This window comes from Tachyglossus aculeatus, chromosome 5 (genome assembly GCF_015852505.1).
Source record: "Tachyglossus aculeatus isolate mTacAcu1 chromosome 5, mTacAcu1.pri, whole genome shotgun sequence".
Taxonomy (NCBI): Eukaryota; Metazoa; Chordata; class Mammalia; order Monotremata; family Tachyglossidae; genus Tachyglossus; species Tachyglossus aculeatus.
The window spans coordinates 45,176,643-45,198,945 of record NC_052070.1 but is presented as its reverse complement, the minus strand read 5'-3'; the positions used below and the strand labels follow the sequence as shown (position 1 = coordinate 45,198,945).

Here is a 22,303-nt window from a genome sequence, read left to right as displayed (position 1 = left end):
CAAAACAGTGTTCTAAGCGCTGGGGAGGTTACAAGGTGACCAGGTTGTCCCACGTGGGGCTCACAGTCTTAATCCCCATTTTACAGATGAGGTACCTGAGGCACAGAGAAGTTAAGCGACTTGCCCAAAGTCACACAGCTGACAATTGGCAGAGCTGGAATTTGAACCCATGACCTCTGACTCCAAAGCCTGTGCTCTTTCCACTGAGCCACGTTGCTTCTCTACCCAACTTCATCATTGCCTCTTCCTTGAGCATGTTTATCAGAGGACATGCCTCTGACATTTGCATTCTGCCCGAGCTGAATATTGCATAAACCTCTTCCCACTTTAAGCCATGAGAACCAGCCTGTAATCTGTGTGCGATCATTTTCGGCACACACCATTCATCCTCCTGTCTGAGGGTAGTGAACAATGAATGTGTCTACTAAGGCTTTGATATTGTAATAATAATAATGCTACAAATTGTTAACGGCTTATTATGTGCCAAGCACTATTCTAAGCATTAGAGTACATAAAAAGTAACCAGGTTAGACACAGTCCTTGTCCCACATGGGGCTCACAGTCTTAATCCTTATTTTACAGTGAGGGAACTGAGGCACAGAGAAGTGAAGTAACTTGTCCAAGGTCACACAGCAGACAAGTGGGCTTAAGCTGCATGGCATAGTAGGTAGAGCACAGACCTAGGAGTCAGAAGGTCATGGGTTCTAATCCCTGCTCTGCCACTTATTTGCTGTGTGAACTTGGGCAAATCACTTCACTTCTCTGTGCCTCAGCTACCTAACCTGTACAGTTGGAATCAAGACTGGGACAGGGACTGTGTAGAACCCAATTTGCTTGTGTCCACCCCAATGCTTAATATAGTGGCTGGCACATAGTAAGCATTTAACAGATTCCATAATAGGAAAGCAGCATGGAGTAGTGGATAGAGCAAGGGCCTGGGAATCAGAATGTCATAAATTCTAAACCCGGCTCTGCCACTTATCTCCTATGTGACCTTGGGAAAGTCACTTCACTTCTCTGGGCCTCAGTTCCCTCATCTGTAAAATGGGGATTGAGATTGGGAGCCCCACCTTGGACAGGGACTGTGTTCAACCCAATTTGCTTCTATCCATCCCATCACTTAGTACAGTGCCTGACACTTGGTAAACGCTTAACAAATACCATAATTATTATTGTTATTACAAGTGGCAGAGCCAGGATTAGAATTAGAACCCTTGTCCTCTGATTCCCCAGCCCATGGTTCTTTCCACTAGACCATGCTGCTTCCCTACTGTACTCTCCCTTAGGCTTAGTACAGCACTCCGCACACAGTAAGTGCTCATTAATACAACTGATTGATGGATTGTTTGATCTGTATGTGGTCTGGTCTTCCTAGAGGAGTTTCTCGTGAAACTGAGCCAGCAGAAAGGAATACCTTGAAATTATTTCTAAGGGAAAGGGATGGATGGCAGTAATAGCAGTTTCAAGAATTTTGAAAACTTCACCTCATTTTGACAGTATTTTCTACTTGCTTACTCTGTGCCACATGCTGCGCTAATCACTAGGACGGTAACAAGATCATCAGCTTGGTTACAGTCTCTGTGCCATTTGAGTTCATGGGCTAAAAGGTAGGGTTTATCTCCATTTTACACGGAGGAAGCTAAGACCCAGAGAGGTTAAGTGACTTGCCCAAGGTCCCAATGGCTGACATGGGATAAGAAACCAGATCTCCTAATGGCCAGTCTTGTGCTCTTTCCACTAGGCAACACTGCCCAGCAAAATAAAAAAAAAGAGGAGTAGGAGTTTGTTGGCCTGAGTCCTCAAGGAAGAGAACACAATAGGCAGAGAGAGGGTGTTTGTGTTCAAAGAGAATGAAGTTCCTTAAGGGCAGGGATCATTTCTACCAACTTGATTGCTCAGTAGCAATTAATAATAACAACTATGGTACTGGTTAAGTGCTTACAATATGTAAAACACCTTCCTAAGCATTAAGGTAGATACAAGCTAATCAGAAGGGACACAGTTTTTGCCCCATATGGGGCTCACAGTCTAAACAGGAGGGAGAACAAGTATTCGATCCCCATTTTACAGTTGACGAAACTGAGCCACAGAAAAAGCTAAGTGACTTGCCCAAGGTTACACAGCAACCAACAGGCAGAGTCAGGATTAGAACCCAGGTCCTATCACCCAGGCCCCTGCTCTTTCCTTTGTCTTGTCTTATGCCCTTGAGTCATCTTCAACCGATAGCAATGCCAAGGATACATCTCTCCCAGAATGCCCCACCTCCAGCTGCAAACATTCTGGTAGTGTATCCATAGAGTTTTCCTAGTAAACTGGTTTACCATTGCCTCCTTCTGCATAGTAAATTTGAGTCTCTGCCCTCAACTCTCTCCCATGCCAATGCTCCCCAGCACAGGGGAGTTTTGACTTGAAGCAGATTGCCTTCCACTCACTAGCCACTGCCCGAGCTAGGAATGGAATGGATATGCCTCTGCCTAACTCTTTCCTCCCATAGTCGAGACTGGTGGAGTATTGGGAACTCTCCAAGTGTGACCCTGAGAGGGGTTCTTTCCTCTAGGTCATGCTATTCTACCCAATCAGTATAGTGCTCTGCTCAAATACCATTGCTGGATTGATTGATTGAGACTCACAGGATACCCAAAATCAGGGCATCTTGTCCTTGCTCAGCAGCTCTTTCCTGGAGTTGATTGTCCCATTGCTACTTGGGAAGTAGAAAGCGAGTGGGGGCCAGACCCTTGTTTTCCAACCACTAGCTGACCTTCTACACCTTCGGATAACACCATCGCTGCTCTGGGAGGGAAGCGGACGTTTCTTTGGATGCTCTGCTGAGCAGATTACTCCCTGGGATTGTAAACTAGTGATGCAGAAACAGTCAATGACAGAGTGTTTCCTCACAAGCGTTGGTATTTGTTATTGCCACTTCTGTCCTCATCCCTCATGCCTTGCAGCTGTAGCAGATGTGGAGAAAATTACATGTTCCCTGAAACTTAATGACCAAATTTAAACCAATTTTGAACTAATCAGAGTTCTGTTAAACTGAGTTTATTAATTTAACAGTTTGAAGAGTTTAACCAAATGATGTTCTTGGAAATCTTTGTTGTGGAAGCTACTCATTTGGGGGGTTGAGGGGAATGCCACCGTCTGGGATCCGTCTTCCTCCAAAGAAAAGGGCAATTGTGAGGTAACTAAATAATGGTTATAGGCATATAATTATTGATAATGCTGCAGCAGGATACAGTACCCACCATTTAGGCAATTACAAACAATTTGTCTATCGTATTTGTGCTGAAGATAAAATAATAATAAACCTCAATCTCCAAAATTAGAGAATTCAATAGCACTCAGAATAATCCTACTCTTCTGTCAAGCTGTCCCTCAAATCTGAGATTCTGAAGAGCGCTACATGCTTCTGTATCTATTAATCCCTTTTATTCAAAATCAAAACAAAGGAGTGCTTGCCTCTGATCCAGAGGAAAGAAAAGTTCTCATTTCTGGTTTGCATGTTTCCCATGATAAAAATGTTATTATTAAAAACATGGCTTGATTTAAATTAAGTAAAAAAAGGTTAAAAAAAAACCTGAGTTCTGCCAATGTTCTTCGAATCTTTCAAAACGCAGGCCAAGAATTGAACAGCACAGCCCTAGAAATAGCCACCATTGCATGACAGGTCTTTTTACATGTTGGATGTGAGCCAAAGATTACAGGTTTGACAAGTCTTTGAATGTGTGTGTGTTTCAGTGTGGGGCCAATCTGGTACAAAATTTTCTGGGCTGGTGAACATTTCTGCTTATTTACAAGGCTGCCAACTGAATCTGTTTACCTCGTAATTAGTCCAGATTCCAAGGAACTTCACACATAAACACCTCAAAAGTACCTTTTCTCAATAGGAAAAGAGTTAAACATGGGAATCTTGACTTCATCCAGATTCTTCAAATAATCTAGGAGTATAAGACTGAACTGTGATGTGTGTACTGGTCTGATGTGTGTACTGGTCTGTTATAGGGTCAAGTTGCTATGCACACCGCAAAGAGTGAGAGAAAACAAAGTTGGAAGACAAAAGGAAAAGTTATTGATAATAACGGAATTCAATTGGCAAACACTGGGTGCAGTGCACTTCTGCCCAAGGCTGTGAGTTCGGAGATCCAGGTTCTAATCCTAGGTCTGCAAGGTGACCTTGGGTAAGTCACTTAATATCTCTGTGGCTCCGTTAACTCACCTACCAAATGAGGATAAACTGTTGTTTATCCCCACTGTTGTACTGTACTTTCCTGAAGCACTTAGTACAGTGTCCTACACACAGTAAATCCTCAATAAATACCAATGATGGATCACCTGACCTCCTTCCTTGGAATATCACCCCCACAAGTGGGACAGCAACTGTGTCCCATCTGATTATACTATATGGCCCCAGCACTTAGTACACAGTAAGCACTAAATACCACTATTAGCAGTAGTAGTAAGTGCTTCGGTAGTATGAGCCCCGAGATTTATTCCATACCCTAAAGGACCTTACATTTTAGTGGGAGAGACAAAGATATTTAAAAATTAAGTATCCAAACAAAATTTTACTCTGTATACTTGATTGTGCTTATGTATGCAAATGCTGCTGAAAGGGGGTAATAAAGATAGCCAAAGGGAATTATTGGTTGGAAAATTAGTGTTGGAAGTTAAGCTGGGCCTTGGGTTGGGGGGCTTGCTGGATGAAATGGGGTTGTTAGGAGAGCACAGAATGGTTTCAAGAAGCTGTCTGATCCTCCTTGCTAGGTGAGGTCAAGAGAGCTCATAGATATCTAGATTTTATGGTTTACTGATGCTTCAGACCTCACCACTAAGACAGGGCTGCCCTAACCCAGATCAGAGGTGGGGCAATCGCACTTAGAACAAAAAGTGTCTGGGGAAGGATACAGTCATCACCTAGGCAGGAGGAGAGAAAATTCAACCTCTTCTAGCCAAGATTCCCCATCTGCCATGAAAGAGCTGAGAGTAGGTATCTCCATTTTATCTAGGGAAGAAATCATGAGTATGGCATGACTTAGTGGATAGAGCACAGGCCTGGGAGTTAGAAGGTCATGGGTTCTAATCCCAATTCCGCCACTTGTCTGCTGGGTGACCTTGGGTATGTCACTTCACGTCTCTGTGCTTGTTACTTCATCTGTAAAATGGGGATTAAGACTGTGAGCCCTATACGGGACAGGGACTGTGTCCAACCTGACTGGCTCATATCCAACCCAGGATTTAGTACAGTGCCTGGTACAAAGTAAATGCTTAAAAAATACCACAATAATAATAATAATTATTATTATAGATTGTAAGATCATTGTGGGCAGGGAATGTATCTGTTATACTGCGCTCTCCCAAGTGCTTAGTACAGTGCTCTGCACAGAGTAAGTGCTCAGTAAATAAGATTGACTAACTGTGGAAGGTAATGAAGGGAAGAGGCTGCAGCAGTGATGGAGAAAGCTGTTACAGCACACATGTACACACACATACACAAAAAAAAGCCCACAATTCTTGGGTGAGGGAGGGAAAGGAAAAGGAAAAATCGAACTCCTCTCTGAACCACCCACTGAGTCTACAAAGCATCTTTCCCAGCATGCTCGAGCCCCTCAAAAGTCAGTTAGGTTTGTGTTTTTGTTTTAAATCAGAGCACGTTCTGCCAGGCTGCTCAAAGTCAGGCCCGGCCAGTCTCTGGCTCCCGACGGGTGCGGTGGGCAGCCTCCCCAATCAGCCTGCAGCTCACGGGCTCCTAAAAAGCAGCAGCTGTCAGAAAACGGATAAAAACACTTGACCCAACTTGGTTTCGGGAGAAATAGAAAAAAAAATAAAAATAAAAAATAAAGTCAATGAGGTCATGTCTTCCCAGCAGCTTGTCCTGTTTCGCTGAATTAGGGCTGTCTCCTCCACTGAGCGTGATAGTTTGATGGTCTGGGTTACTGGAGCCCGAACCCACGGGGAACTCTGGGAAGATAGAGCTCTGGCTTTGGGTCCGATGAAATCACAATGCTTTGGTTGCAAATTGCGAATCAAGATAACTTTTTCATTCCAACCTCTGCCCAACACCGATTTTTTTTTCACACCCCATTCCCCCCTCTCCCCAACCCTATTCATTCCCAGTTCATTTTAGAAGCTGCTTTTACTCCAGTAGCCAGCTTGGGAGAAGTCTATTCCGGAAAGCAAAGCATTTTTACAGAAAATATCTCGGTGAGAGTCATGTCAGTATGCAGAAGAGAGGAGCGAGAGTCAAATTGTCCTGATTAGTGAAGCACAACGCAGCAGAAAATGAACCCGTGGTTAATCAGAAGGCCGGGAGAGAACAGGGTTTTTGTTCAACATCATTAATGTACTTCCCCCGCACACGCAGTCAAAAATATTTTACAGAACCTATCAACCTAATTAAAAATGCTGATTTACTAGAGGACTCTCATTTGACTGCTGATTAATACTAATTATAAACATAAATCTAGACAGATCTACAAACAGGAGATGCTCCAGTCCCCCGCATAAATCAGTCCCAGAAGGACGGCGAGTTTATCTCATCGAGCCAGGCTACCTCTTGATAATGTGTGTGACCAGCTCAATGGAGAAGGATCTGGGATTTGCCCTCAGTGTTCCTGCTTTGTTCCTGACAGAGTTAGACAGCTTAAACATACAGCCTGCTGCTTAAGAAGGTCTAGGTTGAGGCCCCAGAACTCAAGGAATGCTTGGTTTGATGAAGATTTGTCATCAAAGGATTTCTGACCCAAGTGAAATGGACAGACAAGGGGTCTACTCTTTAGGAGGCTTCCCACGATACCTGACTCCTGGGAAAAGCCCCTCAAAACAATACATTAACTCTTTCCTCCTTCCCTCTGAGACGCATCACCACCTCTGTGTGGGAGTCACGAGACATGAATTCTAACCTTGGCTTCGCCAGTTGCCTGGTGCGTAACCTTGGGCAAGCCGATTCACTTCTCTGTGCCTCAGTTTTCTCATCTGTTAAATAGGAATAGAATATCTCTTCCCCCTCCCCCTTGGACAGTGAGCTCCCCAAGGGACAGGGACTGTGTCCGACCTGATTATCTTGGATCTACCATAGGGCTTAGTACAGTGCCTCTCACAAAGTAAGCACTTAACTACCAATTATTATTTTGCCAATTGAGGAGTAGAAAGAAAGAGCAGTTGGGTATGATGTGCCTCTCTGCCCATGCACCTGTGGCCATCAGAACCAGGCAGAGGGCTCAGACAGACTGGACCGGGGCTACTGAATTAGTTTACCAATGAGAGCTAGAATATATTCTCTGCTCCTCCCACCCCATCTTGCCACAGCCACATATTTTGAAAGCACCTACCCAAGCACAAGCCACAGGCTCTAAACACTTCAGACTCAATCATATATATATATATATATATCGAGTGCTTACTACTAAGCAGAGCACTGTACTAAGCACTTAGGAGAGCACAATACAACAGAATTAGCAAACACACTCTGAGCCCATAATGACTTTACAGTCTAATGGCGGGGGACAGACATTTATATAAATACTTTATACTATATAACCTAAAGATATGTACATAATGCTGTGGGGTTGGGGTGAATATCAAATGTCCAAAGGTCACCGATGACGACGCAGAAGGGAGATTGATCCGGAGAAAAGAGGGCTTAAATCGGGGAAGGCCTCTTGGAGGAGAGGTGACCTTAGTAATGCTTTGAAGGTGGGGAGAGAGGTGGTCTTCCACTTACACACTGCCTTCAGAATGTCGTCCATCTGCGATCTCGTCAATTAGGCTTCAACAGCAAAAGCCACATCCCTAGAAAAGCCTAGGGATTCCACATTTTAATTCTGATGGCGGCTAAATACAATACCTAGCCCATTTGGCATGACGCCCTCCCACTGAATGTATGAACATCTTAATGGAATTGTGTTATCATGCGAATGTGACCAACTGTTCAAACAAGATATTGTATCTAGGTTTTCTTGAAGAGCTAAGCAGTTTCTGGTCACACTGGAAACACTGCACTAGTAATTTCAATATTTAACTTTTATGTATTTGCAAAAATTAATAATTCCTAATATTATTGATATGGATCAAATGTCTCCATCACAAACTTATAGTGATTAAAAATGTCACCCACATTATAACAGCTGCCAGGCAGTTCCCCAGGGCTTCCTGAGCCCTGAGAGAAATTCCTTTGGCTCAAGAACATTCTCTTCTTTGGGACTTGGACTGAAAAGCATAATGCAGCCACCTGCCAAATGCCTTAGCCAACCCCATATGGGATTGACACACTCACCCTCCACCCCCATACAAAAGTCTTGGGGCTCTCAGACAACTTTTAGACAGAAGCATTTCAACAGCATCAAGCAGAACAACCTTCTAACTATACCTCACCCCAGACTCTCCTGTCTCCATCCCCTCATTTTCTCACTCGGAACTCCCTCCCTTCCCTAATAAATAATAATAATTCAAAGTGCTTTACATATACCACAATAAATGGCAGGAGGAGAGACTGCAGAGGAGAGAGTTAGATTTGGGAATCACCAGCATAGAGATGGTAGTTCAAACTATGGGAGCAAACAAATTCTCCAAGGGGTGGATGGAGATGGAGAATAGAAGGGGACCTAGATCTGAGCCTTGAGAAAGCTCCACAGTTACAGGGTAGGAGGTAGAGGAGCAGCCTGTGAAAGAGACTGAGAAGGAGCAGTCAGAGAAAGGTGGAGGACCAAGAGAGGATAATCTCAGGAAAGCCAAGGTTAGACGATGTTTCCGAGGGAGGGAGGTAGTCCACACCATGTTCAAGAGAGCTGAGAGATTGAGAAGCCCTCTGAAAATCACATTTCCTCCCAGAAGCCTTCCCTGACTAAACCCTCATTTCCCCTACTCACTGTCTCTTCTGTGTCACCTATGCACTTAGATCTATACCATTTAAGCACTTAGTACAGTGCTCTGAACACAGTAAGCACTCAATAAATACGATTGAATGAATGAATGTAAGTACTTGATATCCATCCTACTCTCAGATTCCAGCACTTAGGTACATATCCTCAAACTGAGATCCTTATATGAAGAAGCAGGATGGCATTGTATTCAACCTCATTTATTGAGGGCTTAATGTGTGCAGAGCACTGTACTAAGCATTGGAAAGTACAATTCAGCAATAGAGACAATCCCTATGCACAACGGGCTTACAGTCTAGAAACGGGCTTACAATAGTAGATAGAGCATGGGTTTGGGAGTCAGAAGGTCATGCGTTCTAATCCCAGCTCTGCCACTTGTCTGCTGTGTGACCTTGGGCAAGTCACTTCCCTTCTCTTTGCCTCAGGTACTTCATCTGTAAAATGGAGATTGAGACTGTGAGTCCCATCAGCGCTTAAAACAGTGCTTTGCATATAGTAAGCGCTTAATAAATGCCATTATTATTATTATTATTATTATTATTATTACATGGGACAGGGCCTGTGTCCAAAACAATTTGCTGTGTCCACCCCAGGGCTTAGTACAATGCCTGGCACATAGTAAGTGCTTAACAAATACCATAATTAGTATTGCTCTTATTATCATGCCTTTCTATCTGTATTCATCTTAGTATCTGTGTCCCTTTCCAGCTCCTTGTAGGAAGGAACTGTGCCCACCAACTCCATTATACTGTGCTCGACAAAATACCTGGAGGAATGCTCTGCACACGGTAAGTGCTCAATAAATATCATTTGTTGACTGACTGTGTTCCAAGCACTATACTCTGGACTGTAAGCTCTTCGGGCAGTAGGGAACGTGTCTATCAAATCTGTTTTATATTGTACTCTCCCAAGCGCTTAGTATAGTGCTCTGCACACAGTGAGCACTCAGTTAATATGATTGATTTACTAAACACTGGGGTAGATCGGAAAGAGTCCCTGCCAAATTCAACTCCTACTCAAAGTAGGATGGAGGACAGGTATTGAGTTCCCAGTTTACAGATGAGGAAACTGAGGCACACAGAAGTTAAGTGACTTACCCAAGGTCAGGTGGAGAGTTGAGATTAGAACCCAGGTTTTCTGACTCCCAGGCCTTTGCTCTTTCTCTAAACTGTACGCCCCTTGTGAGCAGGGAACATGTCTACTAACTGTTCTATTGTAATAATAATAATAATGGTGGTATTTGTTAAGCACTTACTTTTTTCCCCAGACACTGTACTAAGCACTGGGGTGAATACAAGCAAATTGGGTTGGACACAGTTCCTGTCCCACATAGGGCCCATTTTATCCCCATTTTACAAATGACATAACTGAGGCCCATGGAAGTGAAGTAGCTTGCCCAAGGTCACAAAGACAAGTGGTGGAGCCAGATTTAGAACCCATGACCTTCTGACTCCCAGGCCCGTGCTCTATTACACCATATTGTACTTTCCCAAGTGCTTAGTATAATGTTCTGTACATAGCAAGCACTCAAATACAACTGACTGACTTCCACTAGGCCACTGCTTCGGAAAAACCACAGCCCTCTCCATATTCAGAGCCCCTTTGAAAACCCAACTACTCCAAAAGGTCTTCCCTGATAAACTTCCAAATCATTTAAACCCACTGGGCACCTCTAAACCTTCCTTACCTATACCATCCCCAGTCCTTAAGTACATATATGAATATATTTATTAATTCAATTGTACTTTTAATTATTTTGTGTACTCTGTAAATAATTATCTTTGTCTCATCATTAGAACATAAGACACTTAATAGTAGGGAACATGTTACTTGCTTTTTTGGAACTTCTTAAGCTTTCAGTACAGTGTCTTCAACTCAGTGGACACAATAAATATTATTACTACTATTAAGCAATCAATTGTATTTATTGAATACTTACTGACAAGTACAACTTAACAGAGTTGGTAAAAACATTCCCTGCCCACAGTGAGCTTACAGTCTAGAAGGGGAGACAGACAGTAATATAAATTAGTTATAGATATGTACATAAAGGCTGTGGGGCTGAGGGTGGAGTGAATAAAAGGTACAAATCCAAGTGACACAGAAGGGAGAAGGAGAAGAGGAAGAAAGAACTTAGCCAGGGAAGGCATCTTGGAGGAGGTGTGCTTTTACTACCATTACCATTAAATACTACAAAATCCTACTAAGTGCTTAATAAAACCACATTTACAATAAACTGCACCAAGCTCAATGCTAAGAGCAGTGGCTAATCTGATGCTGTGTATCTACTCCTACAGGTCAGCACACAGTAAATACTTAACAAAAACCACTATTATTTTACAACCTAATGAGACCCAATTCCTGTCCCACCGGAGACTCCTAATCTAAGAGATATGAATCTTATCCTCATTTTACATTTGCAGAAACTTAAGTCAGAGTTGTTAAGTGACTTGCTCAAGGTCACATAGCAGGCCAGGGAAAGAGCGGATATCAGAAAGGAAATTTCCTGACACTAGGCATTTTTACATTACCTCCAGAAAGAGTCTCTCATTACTGAGACTCCTAGGGAATCACTGATAGAGAGACATTAGGTAGGAGGAAGGAAGGGTTGGGGCTACCTTTTGGCCGAGGAGACCCTCCAGGCAGAACTCAGACTCTGGCGAATCACTTGTCCCAACAAGAGGGATACAATTCAACTGTGTCTCCTTAACTAACTCCTGGACACATCCAGTTGCTCCTACAGGCTGCAAACCACTGTTCTCACAGACTTTTATACCTCAGGACTTTCATGGTAAAGCAACGTGACCTAGTGGATATAGCAGGGGCCTGGTAATGACCTGGGTTCTAGTCCTGACTCTGTCACTTTTCTGCTGTGTGACCTTGGGCAAGTCACTTCACTCCTCTGTGCCTCAGTTACCTCTTCTGCAAAATGGGGATTAAGACTGTAAGCCCCATGTGGGACTGGGACAGTGTCCAACATGATTGCCTTGTATCTACTCCAGCCAGCGCTTAGAACAGTGCTTGGCACATAGTAAGCGCTTAACAAATATCATTATTATTATCTACCCCAGTGCTAAGAACAGTCCCTGGAACATAGTAAATGCTTAATACCATAAAACATTCCCAAGAACAAATACTACTCATGAGGATAGTTCCATATATGGAATAGCCCCAGCCTCTCAGCACTTACGTACATATCCTAATACTCTGCCACTTCCCCTACCTGTAATTTATTTTAAAGTCAGTCTTCCCCACTAGGCTGTAAGCTCCTTGAGGGAAGGGATCACTTCTATCAACTTTCTTCTATTGTACTCTCCCAAGCATTTAATATAGTGCTGTCTTGGCACAGAGTAAGTGCTCAATAAATATAATTGAATATTTTTTTCAGGTCATACAAAGGCCATTCATAGTTGGGTAGCAAGGCTGGAAAGGGGGCACCCCCATGGGTTATCAAGGTCAGCCCCCCTTTCCTCAGTGAATCTCTACCTCCCTTTTTCCAGAGAGATGGGCTTGCCGAAGCCTGGCCCATCAGATGGGTCTTCTTTAGTTCTAATTTAAATCCCTATCGTGTGGTTTAAGCCCATTTCTCTCTGTTCCATGCTCAGGTAAGACAAAGCTGGTGGCCACTTTGCAAACAATAAATCTCCTCCTACTCAAGAGATCAAATGTATTTATGATCAATTGCATCTCTTGAGTGCTTACTGTTTGCAGAGTACAAAGTATTTGGGAAACTAAAGAGTTGGTAGACATGCTCCCTGCTCACAGGGGGCTTACAGACTAGAGGGGGAGACATGCATTTGAATAAATTACGGATATCTACTTAAGGGCTGTTAAGCTGCAGATGGAGTGAATAGCAAGTGCTTAAAGGATAAAGATCGTCTCAAGCCATCTCTTCCCCTTCTTTCCTCCAGGATAAATCATCACCACTCTCCTAAACTTCACTCCGGCCAAGCTCAGCTACCAACTGGGATTCCCCAGGCCCGGTTAAAACACACCTGGCTCCAATCTGGTCTGTTCAGGATCCCAGATGTTCAGTCCTGGCTGGGGTATTTTCTGGAACGTGACAGCACAGAGCATTTCACTTTCTTTGATTTTCTGTCCTGATAGGACTTGGAATCATCAGTGCTTGGAGGAGTGGGGAGAAGTCTTGGAACCACCCAGGCCTCTGTTCTCAGGGAAGAAATTTAATTTGCCTTGGGGAAAAAAAAATAACCCATTGGGTTGTTGGTGTCTGTGTCAGCCAACACCATAGATTCACCCTGATTGGGTATTATTCATGCTGAAGGCTCACGGACTCGCTGGCCTGCCAAAATCGCATAAGGGTAATGTGCTTTCAATGCAGCTCACTGCATGGCATACTACCTTCAAAGCCTTCCAGGTCCACAAAAGGCTTCCCTGCCTCCCTTCCCCCACTACCCAGCTCTTGTAAACAGTGACTTTTTGAATAAGGGCCTTGTGTATTTTTATGTACATAAGATTTATGGAAATAATTAAGAAATTTGATTACAATTCCATTGTGGCTGTTTACTCAGAGAACAAACCTTTCTCTAGAATACTTCCTTACACTGACTAATGCACTCAGGTTTCTTTTCATTTTTAAAGCATAAATTTTCCTTGTTGATGGTGACTAGGTAGAACAGTTGGAGCTGGGACTGTTTTCACTAAGTTTCAAATCTAATAAGAATGGCAGAAAAATAGAATGGAGTTTTGTGGCTTCCCAGAGAGGCTCTGACAAGAGCTTTAGCGGTGGGAAAGGTTCCTCAGTACGGTGGGGAAGCCCGTTCTCTAGGACAGAGTTTTTTCTGCGGGAGAAGTGGACAGAATTCAATTACATTTAGATTATATAACCTCGTTTTGGGCAGGGAACTTCATTCATTCAGTCGTATTGGAGCACTTACTGTGGGCACAGCACTGTACTAAGCTCTTGGGAGAGTACAATATAACAATAAATAGATATATTCCCTGCCCACACTGTGTTGGCCTCTCATAAGTGCTCAGTTCTTTGTTCTCAGAAGGCACTCCATAAATACCATTCATTGACTGAACCAGAGGACGTCTTCAAGTGGGGAAGGTGAGAGCCCATGAAAGGCAAGACTTCTTCACACGGTGGGTGGAAAGCATACAGTTTACTTATAATTATGGTATCTGTTAGTATGTGCCAAGCACTGTACTAAATGCTGGGGTAGATACAAGGTAATCAGATAATAATAATAATAATAATGGCATTTATTAAGCGCTCCCAACTCTGTTGTACTGTACTCTCCCAACTGCTCAATACAGTGTTCCGCACTCAGTAACTGCTCAATAAATAGCATTGATTGAATGATAAACATGAGGCTGGGAGTTGCCGCAATCTAATCTATCATTTCCTCAACCTCGTCTGTCTCGCTGCTGACCTCTGGCCTGGAACACCCTTCCTCTTCATATCCTACGGACAATTACTCTCTCCACCTTCAAAGCCTTATTTAAGGTACTCCTCCTCCAAGAGGGCTACTATGACTAAGCTCTCCTTTCCTTTTCTCCCACTCACTCCTGTGTTGCCTTGACTGGCTCGCTTTATTCGTCCCCTACTTCCCAGCCCCACGGCATTTGCATTCAAAGCTGTAATTTATATTAACATCTGTCTCTCCCTCCAGACTGTAACCTCCTATGGGCAGGGAATGTGTCTGTTAGAATGTTGTATTGTACTCTCCCAAGCACTTTGTACAGTGCTCTGCACACAGTAAGCACTCAATAAATAAAACTGACTGAGTTATTTGGATCTAGTTAAAACACTTCTGCTTTTCCCAGTACTGTAATTATAATTGTTAAGCACTTACTGTGTCTCAAGCACTGTTCTAAGCGCTGGGGTAGACACAAGCTAATTGGGCCCCTGTCCCCTAGTTTTAATCTCCATTTTACTGGTGAGGTAACTGAAGCACCGAGAAGTCTAGTGACTTGCCCAAGGTCACACACCAGACAAGTGGCGGAGCAGGGACTGGAACCCACAACCTTCTGACTCCCAGGTTCACTATGTATTTTTACTCTATTTTATTTGTACATATTTATTCTATTTATTTTATTTGTTAATATGTTCTGTCTTGTCTGTCTCTCCCTTCTAGACTGTGAGCCTGCTGTTGGGTAGGGACCGTCTCTATATGTTGCCAGTTTGTACTTTCCAAGCGCTTAGTACAGTGCTCTGCACACAGTAAGCACTCAATAAATATGATTGAATGAATGAATGAATGAATGAATGAACACTAGGACAAGCAGCTTCATGCCCCAGTCCCACCCTCACCCCCGCACATCTGGATAAAACGGCAAATACCATTTCACTCCAGGCTCCAGAAGCAGGAGTCCAGATAACTGCTGATGGCCATCCATGAGCAGCTTCATGAGTCACGGCAGGGACCACCTCATTCAAGGGAACCTGACTCAGGAAGCCCGGGCCAAAGCAGGCCAGGAAATGAAAGCTTCCTAACCTTCCAATTAATAAAGCACCGGGCTAAGGAGAAATGCCAGCTCTGACACAAGTCACGTTGGCAACAAGCCGGGTACTGAACAAACCCTTCGCCCTCTGATTGGCTCATCCACACAAACAAATACTTGGCAAAAAGACCTCTGGCAAAACAAGAATAAACTCCACTCAATCCCTACAGCAAACTGGCAAATACTTTCTACTCTCTGGCCCAATCTGTCTGCCTCGACTTCCAAATCACTGGTAATGGGACCAGCTGGGAGCTGGGATCTCTTATTTCAAGCTCAACATTCAATGGCCCGATCTTTGCCAAAACTCGGGGGCAAAGGACGGAAAAGAGTAATCAGCATTTTAATCCTCTGGCTGCGGGTATCAGGGTCAGACATTCAAAGTGGAGGCAGTCACATTCAGAAATCTTGGGAAAGTCCCCTAGGAGGGGGACCCTGTTTACCCTACCTTCATTCATTCAATCACATTTATTGAGTGCTTACTGTGTGCCAAGCACTGTACTAAGCCCTTGGGAGAGTACAAAGTAACAATAAATAGAAACATTCCCTGCCCACAGTGAGCTTACAGTCCATAGGAGGAGACAGACGTTAATATAAATAAATTGCATTACACCAGACACCAGCCACACTGCAAGACTGGTCTTGGAAAACAACTCCTTGCTTGTCCATTCAATGGTACTGATTAAGAGCTTACTGAATGCAAGGCACTGAATTAAGCACTTGGGACAGTACAATCAATGGTATTTAAGTGCCTACTGTGGGTAGAGCACTGTATTACAGACTTGAGTGCCTCCTGAGGAACAGGGAGTGTGTCTCATTTCCAATGTGTATTACTATTATGGTATTTGTTAAGCACTTACTATGTGTCAAGCACTGTTCTAAGCGCTGGGGTAGATACAAGGTAATCAGGTTGTCCCACATGGGGCTCACAGTCTCAATCCCCAATTTATAGATGAGGTAACTGAGGCCCAGAGAAATAAAGTGCCTTGCCAAAAGTCACACAGCTGGCAAGTGGTGGAGCTGGGATTAGAACTCATGACCTCTAACTCCCAACCCCAGGTTCTTTCCCGTAAGCCATGCTGCTTCTTTTTCCCAGCGCTTAGGACAATGCTCTGCACATAGGAAATTGTAAATATTACTACTACTACTGTAACAACAACAGAAGCCAAGCAAATGTTCACTGCCCTTGAGGAGCTTACAGTCAAATGGGGGAAGGAAACAGAGCAAAGTCATTGGCAAATAGAAGGGGCAGGAGGGAGAATTAGGAAGTAACATATAGTGATGATGGAGTCTCCCATCATAAGCAACAAGCTAGCTTAGGTCTGGTCACAAAAACCTCAACCCCTTCTGGGTCAATCAGTGGTATTGCTTGAAAGTTTACCATGTGCAGAGCACTGTCCTAAGAGCTTGGAAAAGTACAGCAGAATTGGTAGAGGCAATCCCTGCCCACAAGGAGCTTAGGGTCTACAGGATGACAGGCTAGATGTTTGCACAGTGCCACTGGTACTCGCATCACTGCCAGCCATGCTCCCATTGGGTTAGAGTGCAACAAGTCAGTCTGCGGTGAATGGCACACAGGACTTTTAAATACAAAACGCATTTACAGCCGAAGTGACTGCAGGATAATGCTGAAGCTGGTCCACAGTACAGTAGACCATCAGGCAACTGATGAGGAAGCCCCCTGGGCTGCCACTGGGGTCTCTGCTCCTGATGGAGGGCAGCTGTTTTCAGCTGGTGGCACAAACATGTCAGGCAGAATTCCTACCTCTATCGTAACAGATGGTACCTATCTGTAATTTATTTATATTAATGTCTGCCTCCCCCTCTAGACTGTAAACTCCTGTGGGTAGGGAATGTGTTTATTATATTGCTATGTTGTACTCTCTTAAGCTCTTAGTAGAGTGCTCTGCACACAGTAAGTGCTCAATAAATATGATTGACAGGTGAATTCATTCAATCTTATTTATTATTCATTTACTCAGTGGTATTTATTGAGCACTTACTGGGTGCAGACCACTGTACTAAATGCTTGGGAAGTACAATTCAGCAATAGAGACAATGCCTGCCCACACTGTGCTTACATTATTTATTCATTCATTCAACTGTATTTATTGAGCACTTACTGTATGCAAGGCACTGTATTAAGCATTTGAGAAAGTACAATATAACAGATACATTCCTGCCCACAGTGAGCTCACAGTCTAGAGGAGGAGATCGACATTAATACAAAGAAATAAATACATTATAGATATATAGAAATATATACATATGTGCAGTGGGGGTGGGAGGGAGGATGAATGGAGGAGAAGGTAAGAGTAGCACAGAAAGTCGTGGGAGAAGGGAGAGGAGGGCTTAGTCGGGGAAGGCTTCTTGGAGAAGATGTGCCTTCAATAAGGTTTTGAAGTTTGGAAGAAAAATTATCTGTCCGATATGAGGAGGGAGGGAGTTCCAGGCCAGAGGTAGGATGTGGGCAAGAAGCGGGGAGATAGACTCGACAGAGGTATAGTAAGAAGGTTAGTATTAGAGGAATGAAGTGTGCGGGCTGGGTTGTAGTAGGAGAGTAGCATGGTGAGGTAGGAGGGGGCAAGGTGATTAAGTGCTTTAAAGCCAATTGTGAATGGCTCCATCTCCCTACTGCATCTCCTAGGCACTTGAACCTGTACCAATTGATATTCGCCTCACCCTCAACCCCACAGCACATATATATAACCATAATATATTTTAAATCTGTTCCCCCCATCTAGACTGTGAGCTCCTTGAGGACAGGAACATGCCTACTAACCCCTTTGTATTATTCTCCCAAGTGTTAAGTACAATACTCTGCACACAGTAAGTGCTCAATAAATACCATTGATTGACTGAGGAAAGTGGCTGGATTCGCAGTCTCTCTGGCTGTGCTTTGGGCTCTAAGATGAACCATTAAAGAAAACACCAGTCAAGAACTACACCATCTGTGAGATGTGCTCCTTCCATAACACCCTTCCTGAAGTTAGTCTGGCCCTATGATTAATGCATTCTTGTTTCATCCCTGCGGATACCTATGAGTAGAGGTGGCAGGTCAGACGAGATCCTAATACAAACTAGCAGATCCTCCCGTCCGGACTGTAAACTCTAGACTGTATATTCTGTTGAAGTGTATTCCCCCAAGCACTTAATACAGTGTTCTGCACACTGGAAGCACTCTATAAATATCATTGATTGCCTGGTGTGGGCAAGTCACTTTATTCTGTGAGCCCCATGTGGGACAGGAACTGTGTCCTTTCTTATAATCTTGTATCTACCCCACACTTCCCCTCTCAAGGTCGCACCTGAAGAGTTTCCAGCACTCTACCATTCTCTATTATGGGAGGGAGAGTCAAGCAGAGGCAGACCCATTCCATTCCTAGCTTGGGCAGTGGCTAGAGAGTGGATGGCAATCTGCTTCAAGTCAAAACTCACCTGTGTTGGGCAGCAGAGGCATGGGAGAGTGCCAAGGGCAGAGACTCAAGTTTACTGCACTGAAGGAGGCAGTGGTAAACCACTTCTGTATTTTTACCAAGAAAACTCTATGGATACACTACCAGAATGATTGCAGATGGAGGTGGGGGCATTCTGGGAGAGATGTAGAGATGTGTCCGTGGCATCGCTGTGGGTCAGCGATGGCATCGCTGTGGGTCAGCGACGACTCGACAGCATAAGACAAGACCCCATACTTCATACAGCCCTTCGCCCATTGTTAGCACTGCACATCAGTTTCCTCACTTGTAAAATTCATTCATTCAATCATATTTATTGAGCGCTTACTGTGTGCAGAGCACTGTACTAAGCGCTTGGGAAGTACAAGTTTGCAACATATAGAGATGGTCCCTACCCAACAGCGGGCTCACAGTCTAGAAATGGGAATTGAATGCCTGTTCTCCTTCCCTCAGACTGTTAGCCCAACCTGATTACACTTGTATCTACACTGGTGTTTTGTACAATGCTTGGCATAGAATAAGTGCTTAAATACCATTATTTAGTGCTAAATACCATTATTCAGTGCCACCATTATTTAGTTCTTAAATACCATTATTTAAATACCATTATTTATTTAGCACTTAGAACAGTTCTTTGCACATAGTAAGTGCTTAATAAATAATAATAATGGCATTTATTAAGCGCTATGTGCAAAGGACTGTTCTAAGCACTGGGGAGGTTACAAGGTGATCAGGTTGTCCCACGTGGAGCTCACAGTCTTACTCCCCATTTTACAGATGAGGGAACTGAGGCACAGAGAAGTGAAGTGACTTGCCCAAAGTCACATAGCTGACAATTGGTGGAGCTGGGATTTGAACCCATGACCTCTGACTCCAAAGCCCGAGCTCTTTTCCACTAAGCCATACTGCTTCTCTACCATGGCATAATAATGGCAATAAATGCCATCATTATTATTATTATTATTATTTACAAACATATTGCTATACCTTACCTGAAAATTTTTTTTAGCATCTGAATTCCCTTTAGATTGTAAACTCCCTGAGGGCAGGGATTATTTCCACAATATTGTACTCTCCCAAGTACTTGGTACAGTGCTCTGCACTGAGTAAGCAAGCAGTCAATAAATGCCATTGACTGGATGATTGGCTAGCGACAGCACTCAAAATAACTGGACCCCCAGAAGTACATGACACAGTAAGATGCACAAGACACAGAATGACATGACAACATCACCCAGACATGGCTTTGTAAAAGTCCGCCCGAGCCTGGTGTGCTTCCTGGGGGTTCCTCCCTATCCCTGTGGCTCCAGAGCTTCGGCATTCCTCTCCCAGGTCCCTCTGAACCCAGCTATCATTTCTGGTTTGCACAGCATGGTAGGGCAAGAGTGGAGGGGTAGGGTTGCTGGATGCTGAAAAGAAAAATACGAGACTTAAAAGCATCCACTGTCCAATCTGTACTGAAAGGAGCCAGACCACCTGAAGGAAAAGAAAAAAAAAAGGAAGGAGACTCCCCGGTATAAGATAGGATAAATGGCTACCTATCCACATCTCTTGGCTGGGAGAGGAACCTCTCTAGTGGAAAATCAAGATGTTAAATATCCCAGTGCCCCCGAATCTTTGCAGACATAAGCTCAGAGGACACTGTGTAAAATGGAGGACGGAGTTTGAAATAAAATTTCCATCCCCCAAAGCTCCGTGTTAGAGAAGATGCCAACATTACGCTGTTTGATACCCACCTCCATCTCCAAGCAGGCGAGTGTGTCTTATTTACTTTTGAAAGGTTAATTTCCTTTCTGCTTCCCTGGTTGCCTGCTCTCTCCCCACCTGGGCATTCAATGTTAATGGTGCCAGCCCATGCCACATACAGCAGTCCGCTCCGCTCTCGGTGACCTTTCCGCCTTGGGGATGCTTTCATGCCTCTTCAGGCTCACACACCGTGATATTTCTCGGCATTAACATTTAGCTTTGTACGTCTCACCCACCGGAGCTGGGAAAAGGCCTGAATCAGAGCAGAAATGCAAACTGGGGGAGTAATTAGCTCCAACTCCTAATAAATTTACCTTACACAAAAGGTTTTTATGTTTTTCTTACTCAGCATGTCTTATCACTTGGCTCCCAGTTCCCAAACCTTCTAATCCGATCTCATCACAAGAAGGGTCCGGAAAATCAACGATCCTGATTATGATGCACTTTTGGCTTTCTCTTCCTCTGGCAATCTAACAACCTCCTCGGGGGAAGGGGAGAGGGGCATCAGAACAACAGCACAGAATAGCTGAAACTCCCTCCAAACACCTCCTCACATGTAGAAATTTTACACCTCCCTGTCTGAAATGTTCCCTCTTTGGTGGTTAGGTCCGGGAAAGGGATAAAGTTGGGAGTGGTACAGAAAGAGCTGGATCTCTTCGAATGTATCGTGGCCTAGTGGAAAGGACTTGGAGCTGTAATTCCAGTTCTGCCAAGGGCATGCTTCAGTCAATTGCAGTCAGTCAATTGCATTTATCGAGTGCTTACTGCACGCAGAGCACTGTACTACGTGCTTGGGAGAGTACAATATAACAATGAACAGACACATTCCCTGCCCACAGCGAGCTTAAAGTCTAGACGGTGAGATGGACATTAATATAAATAAATAAAACACAGATATGTACATAAATGCTGACGGGGAGATGAATAAAGGTAGCAAGTCAGGGTGACTCAGAAGGGAGTGGAAGAGGAAAAGAGGGCTTAAGAAAGACTTCTTAAAGGAAATGTCGTCAATAAGATTTTGAAGTGAGGCAGATTAATTATCTATTGGATGTGAGGAGAGAGGGCATTCAGACAAGTCACAACCTCTCTGAGCATCAGCTCATTTACTCATTCATTCAATCAATCAATCATATTTATTGAGCGCTGTGTGCAGAGCACTGTAGTAAGCTCTTGGAAACTATAATTCAGCAATAGAGACAATCTCTGCCCACACCAGGCTTACAGTCTGGTGGGGGGTGGAGCAGAGGCAGACATCAAAACAAACAGGCATCAATATAAATAAATAAAATTATAGATATATACATATGTAAGTGCTGTGGAGTGGGGAGGTGGGGGAGAAGAGCAAAGGTAGCACGTCGAGGTGATGCAAAAGTGAGGGGGAGCTGAGGAAAAGGAGGGGCTTAGTTTGGGAAGGCCTCTTGGAGGAGGTAAGTCTTTAGTAGGGGTTTGAAGGCCATGTGCAGGGGAAGAGTGACTGGCAGATTTGAGGATGGAGGGCATTCCAGGCTAGAGGTAGGACTGGATTCGAGGAGTCGACGTGCCGGAGTTTGGGGGCTGGGATGAAGAAGGAGAGAGGGAAGTGAGGTAAGAAGGGGTAAGGTGAAGGAGAGCTTTGAAGACAATAGTGAGTAGTTTTTGTTTGATATAATATAAATTCATGAATTATGAAATAAGGCAAATAACACCTGTTTCTCTGTGCCTCAAAGGGATGTTGTGACATTAAAATGAGATGAGAAAGTGAAGGCACTTTGAAAAAAGTAC

At 43.9% G+C, this 22,303-nt stretch overlaps 1 protein-coding gene and 1 non-coding gene across 6 annotated transcripts in view; both read right to left on the bottom strand.

Annotated features, from left to right (window-relative positions):
* Positions 1 to 22,303, bottom strand: part of CAMTA1 (calmodulin binding transcription activator 1) — an 868,926-nt gene that overhangs the window by 772,409 nt on the left and 74,214 nt on the right. The window lies entirely within an intron of this gene.
* Positions 2,406 to 2,544, bottom strand: LOC119929388. Its single transcript, XR_005451514.1, has one exon. It is a non-coding gene; the product is annotated as a small nucleolar RNA SNORA7 (small nucleolar RNA).